Source organism: Heliangelus exortis, chromosome 2, assembly GCF_036169615.1.
Source record: "Heliangelus exortis chromosome 2, bHelExo1.hap1, whole genome shotgun sequence".
In the NCBI taxonomy this organism is placed as follows: Eukaryota; Metazoa; Chordata; class Aves; order Apodiformes; family Trochilidae; genus Heliangelus; species Heliangelus exortis.
Window position 1 is genome coordinate 120,870,473 of NC_092423.1, and position 23,271 is coordinate 120,893,743.

At 41.3% G+C, this 23,271-nt stretch overlaps 1 protein-coding gene and 1 long non-coding RNA gene across 2 annotated transcripts in view; one reads left to right on the top strand and one right to left on the bottom strand.

Moving 5' to 3' along the window:
* Nucleotides 1-263: 263 nt before the first annotated feature.
* Nucleotides 264-13,814, bottom strand: LOC139793310 (uncharacterized). Its single transcript, XR_011724581.1, has 3 exons — nt 13,618-13,814; nt 2,078-2,130; nt 264-326 (listed from the first exon to the last, which is right to left on the bottom strand). It is a non-coding gene; the product is annotated as an uncharacterized lncRNA (long non-coding RNA).
* Nucleotides 11,449-23,271, top strand: part of ZFHX4 (zinc finger homeobox 4) — a 150,834-nt gene continuing 139,011 nt past the window's right edge. The window contains exon 1 of the mRNA XM_071737811.1: nt 11,449-11,850. The gene's annotated coding sequence lies outside the window, so the exon portion shown is untranslated. The remainder of the gene's footprint in view (nt 11,851-23,271) is intronic.

A 23,271-nucleotide genomic window follows, 5' to 3' on the forward strand; every position in this document is an offset into this window, starting at 1 on the left:
CTCAATCCTGCTACCTTAATTACTGTGCCAAAATAAAAAACTGAGCAGACCTTTGTATGCTATGCACAAATATTTTTTGTGTGTGAAAAAGGGGCAGATCAATTGTTTCTCTGTGTTTGTGAACACGTGCATGCATATGTTTTACCTATTGCAACAGTCCCAAGATAAAAGTTTGAATAATGTTAACAAAAGAAATGTGGAACAGGGATATGAAGTGTCTATGGGACTAAAGTATAAATCATACCCAGAAAACAGCATTTTACCTGCCAGTAGTTAATTTCATTATTAACTGGATCAGGTGTGATCTAACTGTTTATGAAGGCTTCCTATTAAAAGAAAATCAAAATGTTTTAGCATAAATGTAAAAATTTCTATTTGTTGCCTTACAGAATGCTTTATTTTTCTATTTAAGTCTTTTTACTGATGATTATCTTATCAGTCAATATTCATAACTATCTACTGAAAAAGAAAAGAAAATGGCATATATATTAACTTTTAAAATAATTATTTGGTGGAAAAAATTATTCCTTTGGTACTTCAAGTTTCTCTGGATGTCTCTGTGAAGAGATAATTTTGAAGGAGTTTAAGGATAAACGAGTGTAATATGTTTCCTGTGTTCATTATTATTATTATTATTGGCATCAGAAATTAACTGAAAGGGGAAGTTGTTCACATTGTGTGTGGAGGTTAGCATCTTTTTGGATTTACAAGTTTATTTGGGGAGTAAATAGTAAAAATCAAGTGATAACCTTTTTAGAATTAGGTGTTTTATAAACACTTCATAATGAGTAGCGTCTTAGATTTTAAAATTTATTTTATATTTTGAGTAAATTTCAGATGCTCTTTGAATATGTTTATGGTTATGCTTATCTTACATTACAATAATTTTCTTTTAAAAATAAGTAGACAAAAAGATCAAAAATCCCGTGAGTCTAACTACAGTGTACACACTGTCATCTGAAGGAATGTACAGACACACTTCTTTAATATAAGCTCTTTCCACATCATACACAAGATCTACCCCAAATTACATACATTCCATATTTGTCTTTCAGAGTATTAAAACATACTTTTAAATTCAGTTTTATAATAGTCCTTCATTTCCTCTTTTCAATGATATAAAAAATATTTCTGCAGTCATTAAAATCATATCAGAAGGAAGCAAGAATATTATTTCAAGCTAACTCCTGTTGGAGAAAGAAAGAAAAAGTATATCTGTCTTGACTGTTCTACAGCATACTGTCACACATAAAGTCTGCAACATAAATATACATTTTAATTTTTTCAAGGCACCGTTGAATTTCAGTAGTCCCCTTTATTTTTAAACTAAATTTTTTAAAAGCATTCGTAGTAGGTTAAAATTAATTCAGAGTAAGTATAGTCTGCCTAATATGATGATGGTATCTCACAAGAAATGCTAAACAATCCTCTGTAAGATCTTTATTTCTGGAAAGTGTATTCCTTTAAGGTGTGGACTTGGGAATAGGCACCAATTTTCCCTTCAGTAACATTTCTGCTTTATAATAAATTGCAATCCTGTTGTAGCCCCGTGTGGATTTACAACTGGCAGGCTTTCTCTCAGACAATTTGGGGTCACTGTGGATATAGGTGAGCAATAATTTCAGGGGTGATGGAGATATTGACAGAATTTAACGGTCTAAGTTTCTGCGCAAATATTTGCAAAATGTACATTTCTACATTGGGTTTTAGTTAATAAGACTTTTGGATGATATTGTTTGACTTGTTTGTGGATTGTATTTTGCCTGAAACTACGTCAAATATTCATTTCCATTTGTGCCTGTGTTGGAACTGCAAAATGTTTAAAGTAAAAGCTATCGTTCCTCTCTGAAGCATATTTAAGCAAAGCTGAAAGTTACGGCTATTAGAGGCTTACTTCATAAAAACATACAGCATATTTTAGCAGACCAGAATTACATGAACTGTGTGACGGCATTTGTTTTGGGTAGCCCTACAGTTGCCTGGAACAGGTAAAGCCATTTTATCAGACTTCACACCAAACAGAGACCCTGACAGTAGCGAGAGTTTCTGACAATGGGCCAGATCTAAGTTTACTCACTCAAGAAGGGCCTGGCAGGATAGAGCCTGTTCTGTTCGCTTCTTGTGCGTAACCTATAGAGAAAAAGTAAATTGAAACATAACTGCAGCCATATGAAAAACAGTGAAAATGTTTCGGTCGTCATGGATGAAATTAATAAATTAGATTTCTTCCTCAAGCTTCAGAAAAAGGGTTGTCTCAAGAACAAAACAGGAGAAGCCAAATAATGAAACAGAGGCCAGGGTAGGGCCATTTAACCTGGAACAATAGTTTACTCAGGTTAAGGATTATTTCAAACCCAGAGCAGGCCAGAAATGTCAACTCTAGTGGTACCCTTTGAAATGCTGTTTTATTCCAGCACTCACTATACACACGAAAAGCAAATCCTGCAATAAAGTAGATGCTAAGTGTCTGTGGCCAAACCAGGACCATACAAAGGCAACAACACATCACATGTGTCACAGCCAGGAGCATGAGTGGCTTCTCAAGGGGGGAACTCTCCTCTAGATCCTGCTCCAGACAGTCAGGGGACAATAAGGAAGAAAGGTAGGGGGAAAAAAGAAGAAAGAGGGAAAAAAAAAAGAGGAGAAAACAAAGAGTAAGAAAAGCCAGACCCCAAACCACACCTTCTGCCCCCAGACAAACGGGGGCAGGTAGACCAGCTGGAAGAGCTGACCTCCTCCCCGCAGAGGTGACGCTGCTTTCGCCAGCGGAGGGCAGGCAGCGCGGAGGCTTTTGCGCCCTCCAGCGCGGAGTTGCGCGGGGAGCGCTTCTCCCGGCGCGGAGCCCTCGCACCTGCCTGATCGGCTGAGGGGGGCGGGCCCCCTCACTGGTCCCCCCCACCCCCCCGCCTGATTGACCCGGGCCGCCCCCGCTGGAGACGTCTCTGCTCCTCCGCGGCGGGGCCCCGAGGGAGCGCAGCGGCCGCGGTTGCTCCCCGCGTTGTAGCCGGGGTTGTCATAGCGCTGGCTGCGCGGCTCGGGGGCGCTGCCCGGCGGCGGTGGCGGGAGGGGATGGGGAGGCGGGGGGGCGGCAGTAGGAAGCGGCCGCTGCGCATCCCCGCGGCTAAGAGCGGCTGCAGAGGAGGTGCGGGAGTTCCGCGGGGCTCCGCGCAGCGGGGCCCACAGACAGGGCGCGGTAGGAAGAGCGGGGCGAGTAATGAATTCCAGCAGAGAGCTGGAGAGGAAACATTTTTCAGAGATCTGCCATATTTAACATTGACCACACTAAAGATGTTATTAGCGAAGAGGGGGTGGGGAGGGCAACGGGGGATGCGATAAGAGAAAATAGATAATGACACATAATCCAAACCAGAAGTTTGAAACCAAGTTACTCCGCAGAAAAGAGCCACGAGCTTAACTTTTTTTTTTCTTTTCTTTTCTTTTTTTTTTCTTTTTTACAGGCTGGGGTTGAAAAACAGGGAGATAAACTTGTTAAGGAAAGAAATATTTCTCTAGCAACCAGATAAATAAAATAGCTAAAGAGAAACAGTGAAAGATATGGGGTTAGGGAAATAAGAAGGACATACTACTATTTAGAAACCCCAAAGGAAATTGCAAAGTAGGAAACGAAAAGGAGGAGGAGAAACTTTTCTTTAGTAAATTAGAAAGAATGAAGATTAGCAGGAGAAAATGGGAAAATAGCTGCAGAAACTCTAAAATAAAGCACCGCTGAAGATGAACCCCTGTTTAATATATCCCGACTGAGAAAAGAGAGTGGTGTACTCATCTCTTCGGCATGGGTGTGTGAAAGGGAAATGAGTAGGGATAATTACTAATATAGCACATGTCCGGGTGAACCAATCCAAAATAAGAGATAAATTTAGCTGGTGAAGACAGATAAGAAAAAGGCTGGAAGACAGCTTAGGGATACAGAAACCTGAGAGGAGAGGAGAGGAAGAGGATTAGAGGAGGAGTAAGACTCTAGGAGAACAGTAAAACTTAGAGGAAACAGCTACGGCAGATATAGGAAAAGAGAATGAAAATGAGAAAGAGAATGAGAGAGATAAGGGAGGGCAAACAAGCCCGGGAAAGGGAGAGGGAATGGATGGACCGGATGGGAAGAAGGAAGGCAGGAGCGGAAAACTGGAAGGAGAGAGGGAAGGAGGGAACAGAAGGAGGGATGTGAGAGAGAAGGAAAGAGACAGAGGGAGGAGACAAGGAGTGAAGTCTCCCAGCCCCGGGAAGGTGCAGCACTGAGTGTGAGAGAGCTCACTCTGCGGGTTAGGTTAGATTTCCAGAGCTCTTAGAGCTCATCGACCAGCCCGCTGGAGTCACTATTCAACCCGAGTCCCAAACACACGCCTCACTAACTACTTTACAGCCACTTTCATTGATTTTCTTTATCAAATAAACATAATACCCGTTACAGCAACACTTCCTCTTCGCGCAGCCAGAATGCCACAAGCTCTGATTGCTGCATTTCTCCGGCTTGCAGTTCCCCACCCTCTATCCCTAAATAAATTGTATTCTTTCACTTAAATGGTCAAATACATTATTGCTTGCAGAATTCTTCCGTAATCTGGAAGGTACACGGCGAGCTAGGCAAATCGTTTAAATTATAAGGTAGAATCCCCATCTCCCTGGCACGAAGACATGTTTCCACCACCACTCCGCCCCCCCCCCTTCCCAATTTCAGGGGTAGCTTATATATTTACATACTTATTTCCTGCTAATAAGTGGTAATTTAATTTAAAGGGTGATCTTAAAGAGAACGCTCCCGCCTGAAAAATGCCGGAAAAAATTAACGCAACTTTCGCACTTGCACCTACACTGTCACTCGAGCTAAGCATTTCAGCCTCAAAATTCAATTTTAATTTAAAAATCCCCTAAAAGTAGCCCCCTTCAAAAGCTGTTTTTGAACCAGGCTCTTCTATACATGTCAAAGGACTGTTGAATTATTCATTATTATAATTACTATCATCATTGTCATTATCCCTTTCCATGTGGAAATAATTTTATTATCGTAATTTGATATCTGAAGAATTTCCTGTTAGTCGTTTGATAATCATTTTTTTCTACTGAAAAGAAAAGTTTTGTTTATAAATGAGATAAAAATATTTTAAATGCTTTTATGTTTACTATAGATTTCCGTTTATCTAATCGATCGGAATGCCAATAAATCGATTAAAGGTTTAGTGTTTTACAAACAACCATTTTGTGCTTTTTGATTTTACGTTCAGAATGATTTTAATAAAGCTAATGCCTTCTCCGAGCGTTTGTTCACCTCAAACATAATATTCCATCATTTATATTATTTACAATTGCAATTTAAACTGTTTCTAATGAGAAAAAATAAACACAAATAGAAAAAGGAAATAATCTGATTAAATTACTTTGTGCCTGTGGTCAACATATTTAGGCAAAGCCTTAAAAATCTTGGTGAATTATATGCGATCATACAGTGATTGCGGAATATTAAATTAAACTTAGATAAATCCGCATTGAAGGAGGCAGCACCCAATCCTGAATTTATTTCCCATTTTCTATAACAGCATCACTGCGCTCCTCTCTTTGCAATGACAATGTGCCAAATCTAGGCATTTTGAAAACATTTTCCATATGCTTTAACTGGAGGCTGATAGACAAAGAAGAAAAGGAGATGGTCTTTTTTCTCTTGAGGTATATTTCCTTTAACTTTTTCTCCAACCTTTTCTGATCTTCATCATTTTTAAACAAAAGTTTGAAAATCGTTAGGACCTTTTTTCTTTTACGTTTTTTTTCTTTTCCTTTTTTTTTTTTTTTTTTTTTTTTTCCCTTCCTTATCGCATAATCAATTCCTGAACAGTGGAGTTTCAGTTACGCTTTAATGCAGGACTATAGAGCTATCATTTCTATACCTTGGCGGACAACATTTCGGGGAGAAAGCATTGATTCATTTAGTTTTCGCTTGCTGCTTTTTGCAATTAAAGATGGTTTTAATTATGCTTTTTTTTTTTTTTTTTTTTTTTTTTTTTTTAAGTCATATCAGATGTGCTGCTTGCTTAAAGGTTTTTTTCTTTTAACGGTGCTTTTAATTTATGTGTAGTTTTTACGGATAACACAGAGGTGGTGGCTTTTATTTAGCTGTAAAATCCACACGTTTTCTTTGAAAACTTGGCTCCTTGGGCAAAAATAACTTTTCCTGGTTGCTTTATAACCGCTGTTTGTCGCAGAGGTAGTTTAGCATATTGTCTACACAACAAAGATTCCTCTTTTATTGGCAGTGTGGATTGTTGGATTTAGGTATAAATATTTCATAACTTTCCTCTTTCTACAGTAAGATCGGTAGTTTTATTGGCTTTTCTCTCTTTTTGTCTGTCTCTCTAGCAGAACCGTTTTATATCTGAAGTACCTTTTTGTCCTTTTCCAGGATAGAATGTAAAATTTTTCCCTTGGATATATCACTGCTGGAAATATGCTCTTGGGCTTTCTGGAGGGGATGGGGCGGGGGGGGGGGGCTGAGGGGGGGAAGCGGTGGTAAGCGGTCGTTTTCCTTGATTTGCATAAGAGCTAGTGAAGTGCCTGTGAAGTTGGTGAATTGCTATTGTTTGGGGCTAGTCCTGACTGTTTTTGTTTATAAACACTGGGGTGGTTGCCGGGAGGGGAGGGAGGTCAGAGCACTGTCAAAGCGCTGACCTCTGAAAGCCCAGAGGGCGCCTGGCTCCTTCACCCTCTCCTTTCTCTCTCTCCCTCTCCCTTTTTCTTTTCCTTCCCATCCAAGGCCAGGAGCTCAGGTTCAGGGCATTTAATCCCCGCGATCTGCCCAAGAAAGGAGCTGAAAAAGGGCTGTTAAGGCTCCGGAGGAAACGCCGGCAGCAGACCTAGACCTGGAAGGGTTTTATTTATAGTAACGTCCGGGTGCGTGTTTTTGTGCGGCTCCAGCCAAAATAACAACAACAACAACAAAAGCCAATCGGGAACGGCACTATTCAGCTCAAAATCTCAGCGAGATTTCTATACTATTCGGCTGTGTTGTTTTTTTTTCTCTTAGGTCACTGCTCGTTAGACGTGTTTTCAGTAGGTGAATGCCGAATCTGGGGCAGTGAGGGCAGAATTGAAATGCAATATGTTAATGTTGTTTTATTTCTCTTTCTAACAAAACTCTCCAGGAATCAGATCGGAGATTTTTGTTTTCTTTCTCTCCCTCCTCTCCTTCTCTTCCACTCCCGCCCCCACCCCTCCTCACCCCCCCCCAGCACTTTTTAGTGTGTACTGGAATGTGTTTGATTGGGGGGGGGGGGGGGGGAGGAGACGTTGTAAATTAACAATAGGTTTGTATATGTGATACCTGAAAAAAAAGAAATAATTAATAATAGTCAAACGTTTTGGATTCAGAGTCAATTTCATCTCAGGGAAGGAAAAAAAAAAAAAAAAAAAAAAAAGTACAAGAGATTGCTATCAGGTTTAAGTATGTTTTGAAAAGAAGTTGCTGAGTTAAACAAAAATGTTAGTTAACACACTGCCTTTGTCAAATAGCCCCCGGGAGGAGAAGAGACAACAAAAAGAAGAGGAGGTGGGGGCTGGGGATCTGAAAGTGTCTGTAGCTCAGATAAAGGGTCTGTAACACTGAAATCTTGTAATACCTCGTTTCAAACTGAGCTCATCTATAGACTTAGGGAACGCAGTAAAAAGACACGGATCCCCTTTCCCTTGGGTTGGGGTCTGGGGAAAGGAGAAGGTGGGGGAAGGGGACGTTTATTAGGGAATTATGTCGGTTTATTAAAAAGGGGAGCGGCTGTGGCTGTAATTATGCAGATCCTGTGCCCCTGTGTGTCCACAGCACAGATTTAGGGAGTGAAATGAGCTTGGCAAAGAGACGTGGTGTAACAGAGCCCGGTTTGGGCTGGGATTTCTTTGTCTATTAAAGAATGGTCAGTCTCGGGCCCTGGCCCCCACCAGATCCGTCTCGCCCAGGCCAATAAGTTTTCCTTAGGGCTGAGGCTGGAGGTGGTGGAGGACAGAAAAGGCTGAGGGGGGGTGTTAATGTTTTTTCCCCTTCTCTCTCCTTAAAATGTAACGTCACCATCAAGAGGTTTTTTTGTAGTTTCAACAGGAGGCTCGAAAAAAATCCCAAAATGTGTAACGGTGCCTGCAGGAGAAGTTCGGAAGAGGTGGGCGGGAGGGGGGGGGAGGGGAGGAGGGGGAGAGGGGGGGGAGTCCGCCGAGACCAGAAGAGAGGAGCTGAGAGGTTACGCTAGAGACTTCGGGGGGCCATCAGCTGAGCAAGAGAGGGAGGAGAGAGGGGAGCCGGAGCCGGGCCGGGTCGGGCCGGGCCGAGCCGCGCCGCCGGGAATCCCTCCCGCCGCCTCGCACCGCAGCCGCAGCCTAGCAGCAGCCGCCCTGGCCCGGCCCCGGGTCCTCCTCGCCGGCCTCCCCCAGCCCGCGCTGCGCTCCGCTCTTATCACATCCCACAAACCTGCTGCTGCTGCCTCCTGGAATTAACCTTCTTCGATTTTTCCTAGCTACGTGGCGAACCCCAGGTTTCTTCTAAACTGTTAACATCCCGTAGTGCATTTTTTTTTCCCCCTACACCCCCCACCCCCCTCCCCGATAGCTACTACTTTTAGGGAGAGAGAAGAAAGAGAGAGAGAGAGAGAGAGAGAGAAAGAGAGAGAAAGGGAGAGAAAGAGAGAGGAGAGTTAAAACGCTAGGAAGGACAGCAAACAGTGGCAGAAGAAACCCTGAAAAATGTGGACTCTCTCAGTTCCTGCTTCTATCCCCCCCACCACCTTTGTTCCTTTAGCTGTAACTCAAGAACACCATAAACCTATTACCCCCTCCAAGAAGAGAGAAAAGGGAAAAAAATTTACAGCCAAAAAAGAATTACTTGACTGTTCTGACGTTTGGTGTTTTGACATTAATGACATTAATGATATTGATGTTTCGCCAGGAAAAAAGCACTAGGAATAAAGGAGGTGGTGGGGGAGGTGCGGGGGACGACGACTCTAAAACTAAATTATCTTTGTTTCCTTATTCTTCTGTGACATTAAGTATATGTGTTTCTTTTCTTGAATTTGAAGTAGATGTATTGTTCTCAGGTGTTTCTTCATCACATTGTATTTAATTGTCTTCAGTCGTAGGAAATATGTTACCATCCTTTAGGCATGCACTTGAATGGACAATGCATCCTTCTATCTTAGAGTCCCGTTTCGTCTATAATTTAAGCCTAAAAGCCCTCTTTCCATCACACTCCCTCAATCTTATAACTGTAAACGGGTTTCAGAGACTTCATTTTCACTCTTTGTTTGCATTTTTTTCCCACCTTGTAAACAACGATTCGAAATATTGCCAGCTTCCTTATACCTTCTTTATACCTTGTACAGGCTACAGTGCCTGTGGAAATCTGAATACAAATACTCATACTTTTTTTCATTGATGAGCTGGTGCAATACTTAGTTAAGGTTTAAAAAAGGAATAGAGTTGCTCTAATGAACCCTCAAGTGCTCCTGACTTAAGTTTGAGTCTTGGAGATTTTCCTGAAGTTCGAAGTAAGGTTTCTCTGGATTGGGCTAGGGCTCCTTCTATATTCCCCGCTTTATTGTCAGGCTCCAATTTTTGGAATAGCTGTACTTTCAGACTGGCGATATTTTATTTGTATTTTTTTCTCTCCTCTTTCCAAAGACCTTTCTCCTCCATCCAAAACTATCAGGACCTTCACTCTGACCTTAAACATCTGCTTTTAGCAACTCAGTTCCCTTACACTGGCCTGCGCTTCCTTAAGGGCAGCCTTAATTCATCATCAGGTGGGGATTTTCCTATTAGCTTTAGTTCCAGTATTTTCAAAATATTCTCCTGCAGTAGAAGGTTTAGGGCCCAGAGAGGTGTGTATTTCTGTCAACCCAGGATTTTGCTGGCTTGTTGTTGTGTGCGCACGCTTATAATGGAAGGTTGTGATAAAACCTTCCTGCTGGTTTTTGGTGTTTCAGGCCTAAGACAATGTTTGACGTGTACCGCAGGAATAAAGAACTTCAAAGACATGTCATCTCTAAGATTATGGTTCACCTGAGCGGGGTCCTTGGTACTGTAAATATCTCTTGCATGTAACTGTGACTTAGTGACCATTTCTGGCATACCCATTTCTGGAATAGCATTATCAAAAATCTGCACGTGTTCCTGCGGTGTGTTCGGATGCTCTTTGAATAGTCATGTTTTTATCTTCAGTAAGGGGTATTTTAAAGTATGTCTATTCCTAGTTTTAGTTAATTATCTTTTAATGAAAGTGTCAGTCATATTCACATCTGCAGTATTAGGTTAAGATAATTAGATTTTCAAATGAGAGGCAATCTTCTTAAGTCCCACACAGGAAAATATTTGTAGAAGATTCTGATTTATAATGACATCTGTACATTTTACCCTAGTTTTCATCATAATAATCCACCCCTAGCCCCCTAATACCCAGCTCCCCAAGAATGAAATGTGTCTAGTAAAATATAGTAAATAAAATATTAATAAAATATCAATACTTGTAGGGAAAGTGGAAGATGATGTGTGTATATGCATGACACCCATATTGTATGCAAAGTCACTCTTTCCCTGGGCTGATATTTACTTCATTTTGACAAGGCTGTTTAGAGTTGATACTGTATATTATGGAAGGCTTTGCTTTTACTTTGTTGATATCTCCAAGCAATTACATGGCGGCGACCAAATAAAGTGTGCTATGTTTTGTGTGCCTGTGTGTATGTGGAGTGTATGTCCATATGTGTAAATACGGTGTAGGATGAATGCGTGCATGTGTGTGCGTGTGTGTGTGTGTGTATATGGGTAAATAAATCCATCTTTATCTCTGTGTGGGCAGTTATTCCCTATCTTAGATATATTATCTTTCCTTTTACAGAGGTGTTGTACATTCATTATCCCATTACAAGTATATATTTTCCATTAAATCCCCATTAAAAGAGAGAAAAAGGAAAAGAAAGAAATACAGAAATATCTCCCTGATCGAATAATTAATTTGGAGCTGTTTCTTTTAAGTTCCTGAACAGCTGATGGAGCAAGTCTGCCCCCCCCGTCTTTTTTTTTTTTTCTTTTCTTTTTTTTCTTTTAATTTTTTTTTTTTTTTAATTTTCTCTAGCCATCTACTTTGTGTGCCTGTGCGTGTGTGTCTGTGTTACTAATGAAGTTTGCAGACTTGTGTTTGTATCCATGAGCTCCTTTCTGCTGCCCCTTCTTCTCCCGGTTGGCTCTGTGGCTCCCGCAGCCCCGGCGAGCCCCCGGCAGCCGCGGCAGCTCCGGCTTCCCCGGCTCCGGGGCTGCGCGTCATTTGCAGCCCGGAGAATGTTGATCACCTCACTAATTACACCTCTCCTCTTCCCTCTCCCTCTCCCTCGCTCTCCCTCTCTCTCGCTCTCTCTCCTCTCTCTCTCTCTCCCTCTCTCTCCCCTCTCTCTCTCTCTCTCTCTCTCTCTCTCTCATTCCCAGAGTGCATATCGGGAATAGACACACAAAGACATGCGCACTCAACTTAATCAGCCATTTTTTTAAACAGGGCTAAAACGATAATAATTAGCAGAATAAAGACATATCGGATTTTCATTTCCTTTCCTCCTTTTCCCAACCCCTTCACAACCAAACAGCGAGACCGCGGTCGGCACATGCTTTAACAACTCCCGGACCCCAAAGGACCGCTCCATGCCCCCCACTTCTTGCTCAATCATTTTTATTTTCACCCAATAAAGTTGGAGGATTATTTTTTTTATTATTTTTTTAATGAACCTTCTCTCGTTTACTTGGATGTGATCAGCTGTTAAGTAAATAAAGCAAAACAAAAAAAAGAGGCGAAGATCCAGTAGGAACTGCGAGGGGAAATGGAAAGTAAGTTTTTTCTTTAACTTTTATTGAGTAGTTTGTGTTAAATTTAGGTCGAGTATCGATTATCTTTCCAGGCTGATCTTGCACAATCTTTGATATTTCGCTCTCGCTCTCTCTCTCTCTCCCCCTCTCTCTGTGCTTCTTTCTCTCTCTCTCACATACACACACACACTCACATCCCCAGATCCCATGTATCTCTCTCCCCTCTCTCTCTCTCTCCCCCCTTTTTCTGCCTGTTTCCCCATTTTTAGGTATAGTACTTGTTCTCATTTGGGAAGGAGGGGCTGCTTTTTCTCTCTCCCTTCTTTCTTTCTCTCTCTCTCTTGCTCTTTCATTCCGAGGGTTACGTTTTGTTTGTGTGTTTTTTTTGTTTTGGTTTGGGGGTGTGGGATTGTTTTTTTATATGTTTCGGGCTGTAACTTTCGGATTAACTGGAGGACCCTGCTCAGTTTTCAGAAGAGGTTTGGGGGGTGATCCCCACTTTTTATTTCTTTTTTTTTTTTTTTTTTTTTTTTTTTTTTTTTTTTTTAGGGAGCTCAGGGAGGGGGGAAATGCTGTCAGATTAGGAGAGACGTTACGGCTGTCAGAAGTCATCGCCTGCCAGCCCCCTTAGTTCTCGCACTCTTGTTTTGCAGCTCGGTCCCCCCAAAAACTTTGAGGTGCTTTTTGAAGGCGCATTCCGCTCTCCCATCCTGCTTCCCTCTCCTCCCCATTTCCACCCCTCTCGGCCTCCTAAACTTTCGCTTTCGGGCGGGGGGTGTGTGTGGAGGGGGGAAGATGCCAGCAGGGCAGTTGGGGACCCTGACTGCGTGCGTGCGTACAGGAGGAGATGTGGGGTGCTTTTCCCCCCTTCTCCTACATCGCCTCCCACCCCCCTTTTTTTTTTTTTTTTCCTTTTTATTTTGCAGGTAGGTTTTTCAGGAGCAGAGGCAGGGATGGCTGTTATGCGGGTGTGTGTGTGTGTCTATGTGAGCGCAGGGGCATCGCGCTGCTGGCTGCCGTTTTCTGGCAGCAGGAGGAAGAGGAGCCCGTTAGGAGCGCTCCTTGCCTCACTGTCAATTTCGCTGCGCGGCGCGGGGAGGCTGCCCGGGAAGCGGCGGCACGGCCCGGAGGGGCACGGCCCCGCTGGCGGGGATGCGCGGCTGCCGCTGCCTGCGGGCGGCTGCCGGCGGGGCGCCGGCTGAGCCCCCGGCATCCCCGCCGCGCCGCTCCGAGCTGTAGGGAAGGCTCCGCGCCGGCTGCTTTCCGCGCTGCCTTTCTGAGATTGTTGAAAGGGGGGAAAAGGGGTGTCAGTTGTTTTGCGGGACAGGCATGTGGGGGGTTTTTTGTTTGTTTGTTTGTTTTTGTTTTGTTGTTTTTTTTTTTAACCTAAGACTAAGGTGCTTAAAGGAAAAACAAAAGAAAACCACACAAATACACACACACACACAAAATTTGAAAAAAAATACAAAAAAAGAGCCACCTCATAAACAGCGAGAAGGCAGTTCAGTTCCTGCTCTAACTGCTCGTGCCAGAATCAAGTGCATCCCTTCCCATCACGGCGGCTAATGGCAGACGCGTCCCTGCTTTCCCCTTTTGCCTCACATGAAATTTCCTGCAAAAAATGCTAATAAACTTTCCCCCCATCCGATGCCAACTTACGGCTGTTCCCCTCCACTCCTCCCCTCCTGCACCTTCTCCCACACCCCCTCTACCCCCCCCCCTCGAAGCCCCCCCATCCTCCCCAGCAGCAGCAGCAGAAAATGCACGGGTTGGTATTTCTTTTGTTACCTGTGAGCCGGGCGGCCGGGGGTCTCTCATCGGCTGCTTAGGGCACTGGGTCCAACCGAGAGAGAAGGCACATCAGTCGGGTTCAGCCTGTTTCACCTCAGCGCCGTCCCGAGGAGGCTTTAGCCACCATTCAGTAACACACCCTCCTCCTCCTCCTCTTCCTCCTTAGGTACCAAGGCAGAGATCGCAAACATAACACCCCCCGCCCCACAAAAAAAAAAAAAAAAAAAAAAAAAAAAAAAAAAAAAAAAAGCCCAACCAAAAGACAACTTGCCAGACTGAAGATGGTGGATTTACATTAAGCCAGACACAGGCAGGTTCACTCAGGAAGTCTGACCATCCCGTTTTCTGACAGTTGCATTTCCTCGGCTCCATTTCGTCCTCCTCTTTCTTTCTTTCTTTTTCCTTTTTTTTTTTTTTTTTTTTTTTTTTAGAATTTTCTTTTTATTAGCTTTGTTCCGTTTTTTAATCAAGGATTATGTAGTTGGCAGGAGGAGAGCAAGAAAGAGTGGAAAGCGAGGGCTCGAGTGCTTTTGGGGTTGTTGCTGAGGGTGGTTTTTTTGATTTTTTTTTTTTTTTTTTTTCAATTGTGTTTCCCTTGGATTTGCAGTGGCTCGATCCTTAGGAGCGGTGGTGGAGTGTTTAAAAAGATCATATGTAGCGTTATATTTTTAGTTTGGTGGTGGATGGATGGAAGAGGTAGTGAGAAGCCTTTGCAGCCCTGCCTGTTGTTGGTTAGATTGAGGCAGAGACTTGGCTGCGATTGGGACGCGACTGTGACATGGGCATCGATCGCTTCCATTGAGAGCAATGCAAAAACACAGCCTGGGTATGTAACACTCTCAGTGCCATCAACACTTGTTTTACTTTATATTTACTGGCTAAACTGACAGAACGATCCGGCGTGCTTTTCTTTGAAATAAGGAATACAAATATTTGGATGGGAAGGTGCACAAAGAAGATTGTGGAAATAAGTTGGGGGTTGAAGGTTGGGGTATCTGGGGGGGGGGGAAAGAACCTTAATCATTATTGCTCCCCTTCCTATTCAACTGACTGTTTTTGTGGAGTATCTTTTTTCTCGACTGGGGGATCCTACTAAACTGGTTGAAATGAAAAAAATCAGACAGTCATTCTTGAGGGAATATCTGCTGGTTTTCAGGGTTTGTGGTTTCAGCCGGTAGGAAGGCACACAAAATAAAAGATGGCTAGCCAGCTGTTTTAACCTCTTGCACCTGGCTCCAGAGCTGGGGCTCACCAGGATTATTCAGTTATTCGTTCTATCTGTGCTTGAATATTTATAGTGTAAGATCTAGAGATCCACACAGTTGCATTGTAGCATCTCTTTATCCTTTAGTTGTGGTCTTTTTTGGACTTTGTCAACATAAACATGTATTCAGTAGTTTTCATTTTTATGATAATGAATAGAGAGGGTCAATGAAATATAGAGGGAAAAGTCGTAAATCTGCAAAAGTGAAACCTACCCAAGGAACAAAGAAAGGTCAGGTGAACCATCTGTGTAAGTCACAGTAATAGTACCTGCTGTTTGGTTTATGCAGTGCTACTGCTTTATTATTCTGTAAAATTAAACTTATCCGCTGGATCAAGTAAAAACTAAAGAAAAGCTGTGGAGATGATAAATGGCATTGCATGCATCTTTCAGAATAGGGAGAGTGTTTTGTTCCTCGATTTTTGAATAGTTCAGGTTTATTTGTGAAGATGGTGCACCAGCAAAGAACATATAAAGGGGGCCGAGAAAAATCACTGTTTAATATTGCAGAATTTACTGCTTCCATTCTGACCATGAGCCTAAATTTACACAATGAAATTTGATTATCTCTAATAACAATATTAGATCCTCCACTGGATGGATGAGAATTGAGGTGGTTTTGTTGATTGCAAGGGTTTAATGTTGCATTTCAGAATCTGATGTGGTTTAGCCTCCCTTCCATTAACTGGAAAACCCCTGAGGTTTTACAATTATTTCTTAAAGATAATACATTTAAGATTGCATTGGTAGGCTGAAGAAAAGTCATAAAGGCAAGAAGGGAAGCCCTTAATAACTCTTGAGATTCAGACATGTTCAGCAGTTAGATTGGCTCTGACTTCACCAAGGGTCGACAATGTGTCATTTCCATGAAGCCAAATTGCCCTCTGCCTATATGATATTAATGTGCAAATCAATATTTCAGGGATTAAATTTCCCTTCTTCATTTTTTATGGTTTCTACCTCAATAAGTCTCAAGTCTATTAGAAGAGGCTGGATGATTTAAAATCTTTCACTGCAGAATGGCTTGTCATAGCCTTGTTTCACAGACCGTTTTTGGATTTTCGTTATAAAAAACTAAAGGCATTCCAAGGAAGTTGATAGTCAATATAGGGACACACTCTCTGTTGTAAAGCCCTTGTTCGATTAAGAGCTAAAAAGGTATCGAAAATATAATATATACGCTTATATAATATATACATGTTCTACTGCTTTAAAAATATTGTGTTAATCACCTATTGATTTATTTCAAAATCAATTGAAGTTCCTTTCTTATTAGTGATTTGTTCAGCATTCTTCTGCCTTGTTGTTAATTTTATTAAACAGCATGCATGAATTAATCTGCCGATAGAGTGGGTTTGGGGTTTTCTTTGAAGAATATTTAAAAACAGACATTTTTACCTATTTAACCTAGGTGGTGTGAACAGTTTAGTGTTGTGGTGAGAGCCAGGGCACTGTTTTCTGTACTTGAGACTCAGCATTGTTTTAATGAAGCTAAGGGGCATTTTGTAAATATTTTATGATTTCTGCTCAGATGCTTATCAGCAATGTTTATTAAGAGTTTCCATTGAATATTCAGGATCAGTTAAAATTAAAATGGAGGTGTCTGATCTGGAAGGAAACAATACATGACAGAAAATTTAGGTCAAAATACAAGGTTGTGACTTTATCACATAATCTTGGGAAGGCCCTACTGTCCATCATTTAGTGTTGTTTTATAGTCTTAGACCATCTGGACCAAGTTCCGCACAGCTGCATGAATTTCATATGTGATAGAACATTTTTTCCATTCAGTGTGAAATGTTCCTTCCTAAAAACGTACACCAGACTCGCTTAATTTAGTCTGCTAAAAGAAATGCACATGAAAAAGGACAAAAGGCTCTTTAATCTCTGCAAGCTGTTTGTTTTTCTTCAAGATTCCTGTCTGTTTGGGTTTGAAAAGTCATGTTTATTGAGGAGATGATTCTGAGGTGTGACATTAAAATAATACATGATTTTTGTGCTAGTTTCTGCTCCCCTAGTTAATTTGCAGAACTACTTTTTATGCTTGTCAAAACACAGAGTTAATCTATTCTTATTTACAATTAATCTCAATAAAATTAATCTTAACTATGCCTTAGTCAGTAGCTTAAAATATCTAATTATATTCAATTAACTGCTGTCATAGTAATTAACACTGCTTAATTGCCTCTGCATATATTTATGTAAAGCTCATTAGTTACTGCTTGCTCTTTTCTTGTTCCCATTTTTGCGGTTCTGAGAACACTGACATAAAAAACAGTCTAGTTTTTGACAATTCGGGTCTTGAAGAACCTCTGACAACTGCAATACATGTGTTGGTAACCTGTTATGTGGGTAAATATCTTTGTTTTCATATGCAAAAAAGGTACTAGAGCTGGGTCTCTCAAGAACATCCAGTCCAGCTACCCTCCCACTACCCCCCACCCCTCCCTTGCCCCTTTCTTCTACCCCAACCCTTACAAAAATGTTTTCTAACCTTGTTGAAAGAAATATGAGAACCCAGGTTAAGCTCTGTGTTTATAAATGAAGAGCTTTTCTGCATCTGCCTTGGGGCTGTACCCAGAAGGCAGAGCTTTGCTGCTCCAAATTCATTCAAAGGGTTAAAGACTTGGCCAAGGTTCAAACTGAGAAGCGCCCAGGGAAAGTGCATGTGAATATGTACAAGTTTCATGTAATTAGTGCTTAATTATATTAACATATGCAAATTGTCAACTTAGGAGCTTGTTGAGCTGGCAAAGATCAGCCAGGCACAATTGCTGTATTGTTCTGAAACAATAATGGATTTCAAGTTGGATTGTGAAAACACATAACTAGCTATCTAATTTAACTCATACCATGGTGAAATTTCATTAGTCTCCATGGAGACTGGTTTAATTGTGCTGACTAATGTTCTGGGCTGCAGAATGTCCTAAAAAGAAAGCGTTGTTTGCCTAATCCACCTTACAATGACACTTGTTTGTACATGTTTCCCTTGTGTGAGAATTTGCATATGCAAATAAATAGTTTCTCTGCCCCATTTGTCATGGCTGTTCATTACCCATGAAGAGGACATTGTTACTAGGCTGTTACTGAGTCTCCCAAGACAGGATAGTGTCAACCAGTCCAGCCACATTCTTTCATAATTTGTTTCTGATTAATAGACCAGAGTGAGGCTCATTCTATTCAGGCCTCTGCAAAGGGAAGGTCAGTTCTGTCACTGAAAAGAGTTTCCGCAGCAACTGAAGTTTTTTTTTTTTTTTTTTTTTTTCCCTCTCCTTCCCCCTCCCCCCGCTTACTTTGGCTAAAATAATAATATTTAAAATAATGTATTCTTACTCTAAGGAATACCTCCACTAATAATCTCTAGTTTCCTAAAGCAAAAGATAGGAAAATAAAGGAGATTCTGGTATTGGAATATTAATCCTGTTTTTGACAGAAAGGTAAACTGATATAATTGCTTTTCAGTCGAAGGAATGGGGGTTTATACAAGTGTGAAAGCATCGGAAAAGGATTAGCATTTTTTTGCATAATGAAAAGCTCTGTTGAATAGGGCACTGAATGGTTGACTGAATGACTGAGATGAAAGGAAGATGAAAATGCAGGCTCCTCTTTCTTTATGCCTATGTTCAGCTCTCCCTAAAGTTATGTTTGTCCAAGACTTGAGAAAACAAGCAGAAGCTCAGATTTCAGCAACTTGCTAAGATGCCCCGAGTTTCCATCATCATGAGAAGTAATATGTATGAGAGTAGAGCAGCGAAAGGATGAGAAACACAGGTTTGTATGGAGGGGAGTTCCAGGAACATGACAGGCAAACCAAATATTGACTATTGAGTATCGAGGATTCCCAGCACTTTGCTGGGGGAAAAGAAAAAGAGAGGAGGGAGGGCTGCCGGGGGAAGGGGGGGAGGAAGGAGATATTTTAAAAGTTGCCAATGGAAATTAGGCATCGATGCATAATAATCTCATAAAGTTTGGTATTCAAGGAAGCAGACTGCAGTCAATATCTGTTTTAATTATTAAACTATTTCTCTTTTGGAAAAAGTTATGAATTCTGACTCAGTGCTAAGAGTGTAAGTGCTATAGAAGTCTTGCTGGGGAAAAAATTACTCTCTTCGTTCGGCTTTTGAAAAACAGAGAAAGTTTACCGAAATAGAAATTGATACATGCACAAAAGGAGAGGGGGTTTTGGCACGACTGTAACAGCGTGATCAGCTTGTTGAATATATTTGGATTCCGGTAGATTCAGGTGGCAAGAAGGGCCCCGGCCTCCTCCTGCAATCAGTGCTAACCCCCACTGACTTCAACCGGAGCAGGATCAGGCCGCCAGACAGGGCTGCAACTGGTTAGCTGTTGACAATGTGATCAGTGCTTCTAATTATGTTCTCTCAACAGTAATTAGGGCAGTTAAAATACCATAAGTGTTGAGCCACTTTTGAAAGTGGGAAGTGGTTCTTTTGTATGTATGTAAATCAAATGCAGTGTGAATAATTATTTGTATGTATGCATATTAAATAGGCTCTCTTTTTTTTCAGGTCAACATAATTACTGATTTAAAGCTACTGAGGAAAACTGCTGGTAGTTAGACTAAATATTAACTTGTCTGGGGCTTTTTTTTTTTTTTTTGAGTTTGGAGCACATTTATTTGTAAATGCTTTTTGGTTCACTAGTAGGTTTGATCTGATGAACAGCTAGAGATGCTTCTAAGAAATGAGGATTATTTATAGATAAATGAAGTAGAACTGTAAATGCAGCAAGTGTTTAGTAAGAATAAAGTCACAAAAATTCTCTCTTTTAAGACAGAGCTTCTATGGGGTTTGAGAATGTTTAACTGCTAACTTTATGAAATTTCTTAAAACTTATTTTAAAGGAATACACTTAGGGGATATTCTTTCATTCTGGGAACAGCTTATTAGTGTATTTCCATAAGAGAAATGTGTTAATTTAAGAAATAAATTAATTTATATTTTAAAATATTGTTAACCAAGCACCATGTGTTGTCTCTGGCAAAGTTCCAGACACTGTAGAACTGGATAACACATGGGTTAATAATAACTTATGTGATGTCTGCATTCTTACTGAATGGGTAGAAACTCAGCACACTGAGATACTGGGATTCAAGATTTTACAGAAAAAGATGTAACGCAGAATATGTTTATGTGAACAGATGCAAAGATAGAAGACACTGAAAAACATTTCTTTTACCTAGTCGGTAAAACGAAGCTATTAGTTTCTATTTGGTTATTGTTGGTATTTGTTGTTTTTGACAGGGGTAATAAGCTTATTTATTCATTATATTAAGCAGAACTGAACTTGTTTTGCATAAATGAGGGCAGCAGGTTTAGTCTTTAATATATATTACTCTATTCCTTTTTTAATAGTCACTCTATAGCACTTTGATACCGTTATTTTTTTTATTCCTGCAGCTTTTGTTGAGTTCCAACAAGTTCCAGAAAACTTTGTACTAGGCTGAAATATGGCAGCCTTGTTGAGGAATTACTTTTTCTGCTTGACCAAAATATCCCAAGGAATGGTATAACTAAGTTATATGATCAAAGTGAAAGTTTGCCATATTAAGATGCTCTTCTGTATGTTCACGTTACTCAGAAGCAGATTTTCTTTTTTTAAAAAGATATATTTAGAAGGTAATTTGTCCAAATCATATTTTATTTGCCTTTGGTACTTTTCAGAACAATTTTACTTATGCCCCGAAACTACTATCTCTTTACAGACAAATCTAGCAGACTTTTAGCACTGACAGCCCTCTGATAGGCTGCACCAGCTCTCAAGAAGGTGTTACAGACTTTCAGTTCAATAGTTCACAAACTAAAGGCTGCATGTGCAGGATAGACCATGGTGATTCTGAAAACAGATTTACCATGTAGGCTGCAGCAGTGTCTGCAGAACAAGTGATTCACATACTAGATGTACACCTAAAAGTGTACTATAGAAGACATTCTGCTTCTGAAACAAAGAAGTTCTTACAAAATGTCTGTGTTGATACCAGCCTAGCACATGTAAACCCAAATGAACCAGATTGTTCCCATTCACCCCAAATTAAATTAACAATAACTCCTCTGAAAACAGAGTAGTAATATGGGTGTAAGATTGGCAAGACATACAGTTTGATATAAGTAGAAAAAAAATCAGGCCTTTTGTTACCAGCTGACAATAATCCCATAAAATCAAATTTAAAAGGCTTCATCTCCTCTTTCTATACTACCATTTCCATTTTTAAGGATGAGGTGCTTAGTGCAGAAGGCACTGGAGGGTCTGTAAGAAAGGTTTTGTTAGAGAGGCTGATGAGGGTCAATTCTGTTCCTTTTACCAGGTAATTGCACAGATGAGGGTTTGGGACCAGTGGCTGCTTGAAGACTTGCTCCTCCCTGTTTTGACACCGAGGCTGCCTTATAAATTCAGCTAGTCTGACATGACAAGGCACCTGTCATTGGTAGTGCTCCAGTGTTAGGGGCACTCACAGAAATCTGGACTAATCCCAGTTATTTTCGCAGTTGTTCCAGAAGATGGTAGTGTAACAGATCAGAATAATCTCTTTTTGAAGAATAACGAAAACATTGCTTCCTTCTTTCCCTTCAGTTGTTGGGGGGGATCCTTTGATTTTTGGTATTTGGAGGGCCAGAGCTCTTGTAAGAAGAGGGGAGGGCGGGAAATCCTTGGATTTGCCAAGTGTTACTTGATGCTTTCAAATGCAGGTGGTTTTCCTCTGTGAGAAACCATGGCTGTCCACCTTCAAGTGAGAGTTTCCCCTTGTTTAATACCTAACACTTCACATGCCTTCCCCACTCCAGAAAATAAGGTTCTGAGTGAAAAGTAGCTCCTTAAACAGGAAACTTATTCCTGTGGGTTTCACTCTGGTCCTTTTAATACTTTTTTATACTGAAATATGGTTATTGATTTGATTTTGTTTACGGCATGGAGGGTTTAAATTAAAGAAAATGTAGCACTTTGAAAATAAATTATTTAGCTATATGGCAAATGTCATCCCTCAGTCCCTCAGTTCCTTTGAGTTTTATGAACCTCTCCTCAAAGGAATCATTCTTTGCCACTGCAGTGCAGCCATCTCTGGGGTGGGAAGTGTCACCCTGTGCAGAAACAAGCGTGAGCCACCCCGCTGCAGCACAGCGATCTGCTCCAGGGCTGTTTCCAGAAGGAGGAACCAGGGAGGCAAAGCACGATTTCTCACTGGGTTATCTGCCAATGCACCGGGACAGGCATTTCAGCTCCAGTGAAAAGCATGACTGGAGTTTTAAGTCTCAAGTGGTCTGACCCGTGGGTTTTTCCTTGATGGGTGGTTTCCCCAGCGCTGCTGCAGTTTACAGTTTTGACCGAGGGCCTCTTCCAAAGTCGAGCGCTGCCTTATCGATTTCCCTGGCTTTGGATCAGGCCCCTTGCGAAGACGACTGCCGTCTACCGAGGCACCCGCTGAAAGGCAACTGGCGGCAGGTCCGCGCTGCCGGCCCCAACCCCGTCACCGGCGCCAGCCCGGCCCGGCCCAGCCCGGTCCGGTCCGGCCCGGCCCTGCGGGAAGCGCTCCCTGACATCACAGGGCAGAGCACTGCGGTCACAACATTTTTTTTTTTTTCTTTTCTTTTTTTTTTCCATTTTCCCCCCCTTTTTTTTCCCCGAGTGGGTGGAAAGGCAACAAAAGACAATGGAGTAAAAAAATATTAGTGTTTAGATATAGCAGAAACTGGAAACCTGACAATAACTCAACTACTGCAGAATAAATTCAGCCATCTGGAGATCGTGACACATCCAGAAAGGGGAGGGCAGGCGGAGACCTTAAAAATGAAGGGTTTAATTCCACATTGAAATGTATTCTCCAGGCAGGCTGCTGCTTTAATGTTGAGCAGCATAGGTCTCTGAGTGGTTTTGTGAATCAGGCATACGTTCTGAAACACCTACCAGCTTGCCACAGCTGGATGTTAATGTTTCTAGACCAGAGCTGTTCGGCCCAGTGCTGAGTTTACTAGTTGATACCAGTTTGTTTTCTAATGTTATCATTATTTAAAAATAAAACAATTTGAAGCTATTTAAATTTTTTAAATACATACAATATCAGTGATTTATAAACATTCCTGGTTTCAGCTGTAGTTGTAGAGAAGGGTGGAATCTGCTCTCAGCATATTTTTTGCATGATTTTAATAATTGGAGGCAAATATATTAGAAATACTTTAGATTAATTTAAAAATCTATGTAATTTAAACAAACGCTGAACTGTGTAATGGTTTGTCTGGGAATTACTAAGGCTGCACTGTGTAATAATATTTTATTAGCTGTCATTTGTTTTCTAGGAAGAAATTGGTGATTTTTATGTCGTGTGTTACGTGAAAACTTGGCACTGAAACGGGACAGTCCCTGAATTTCTAAAA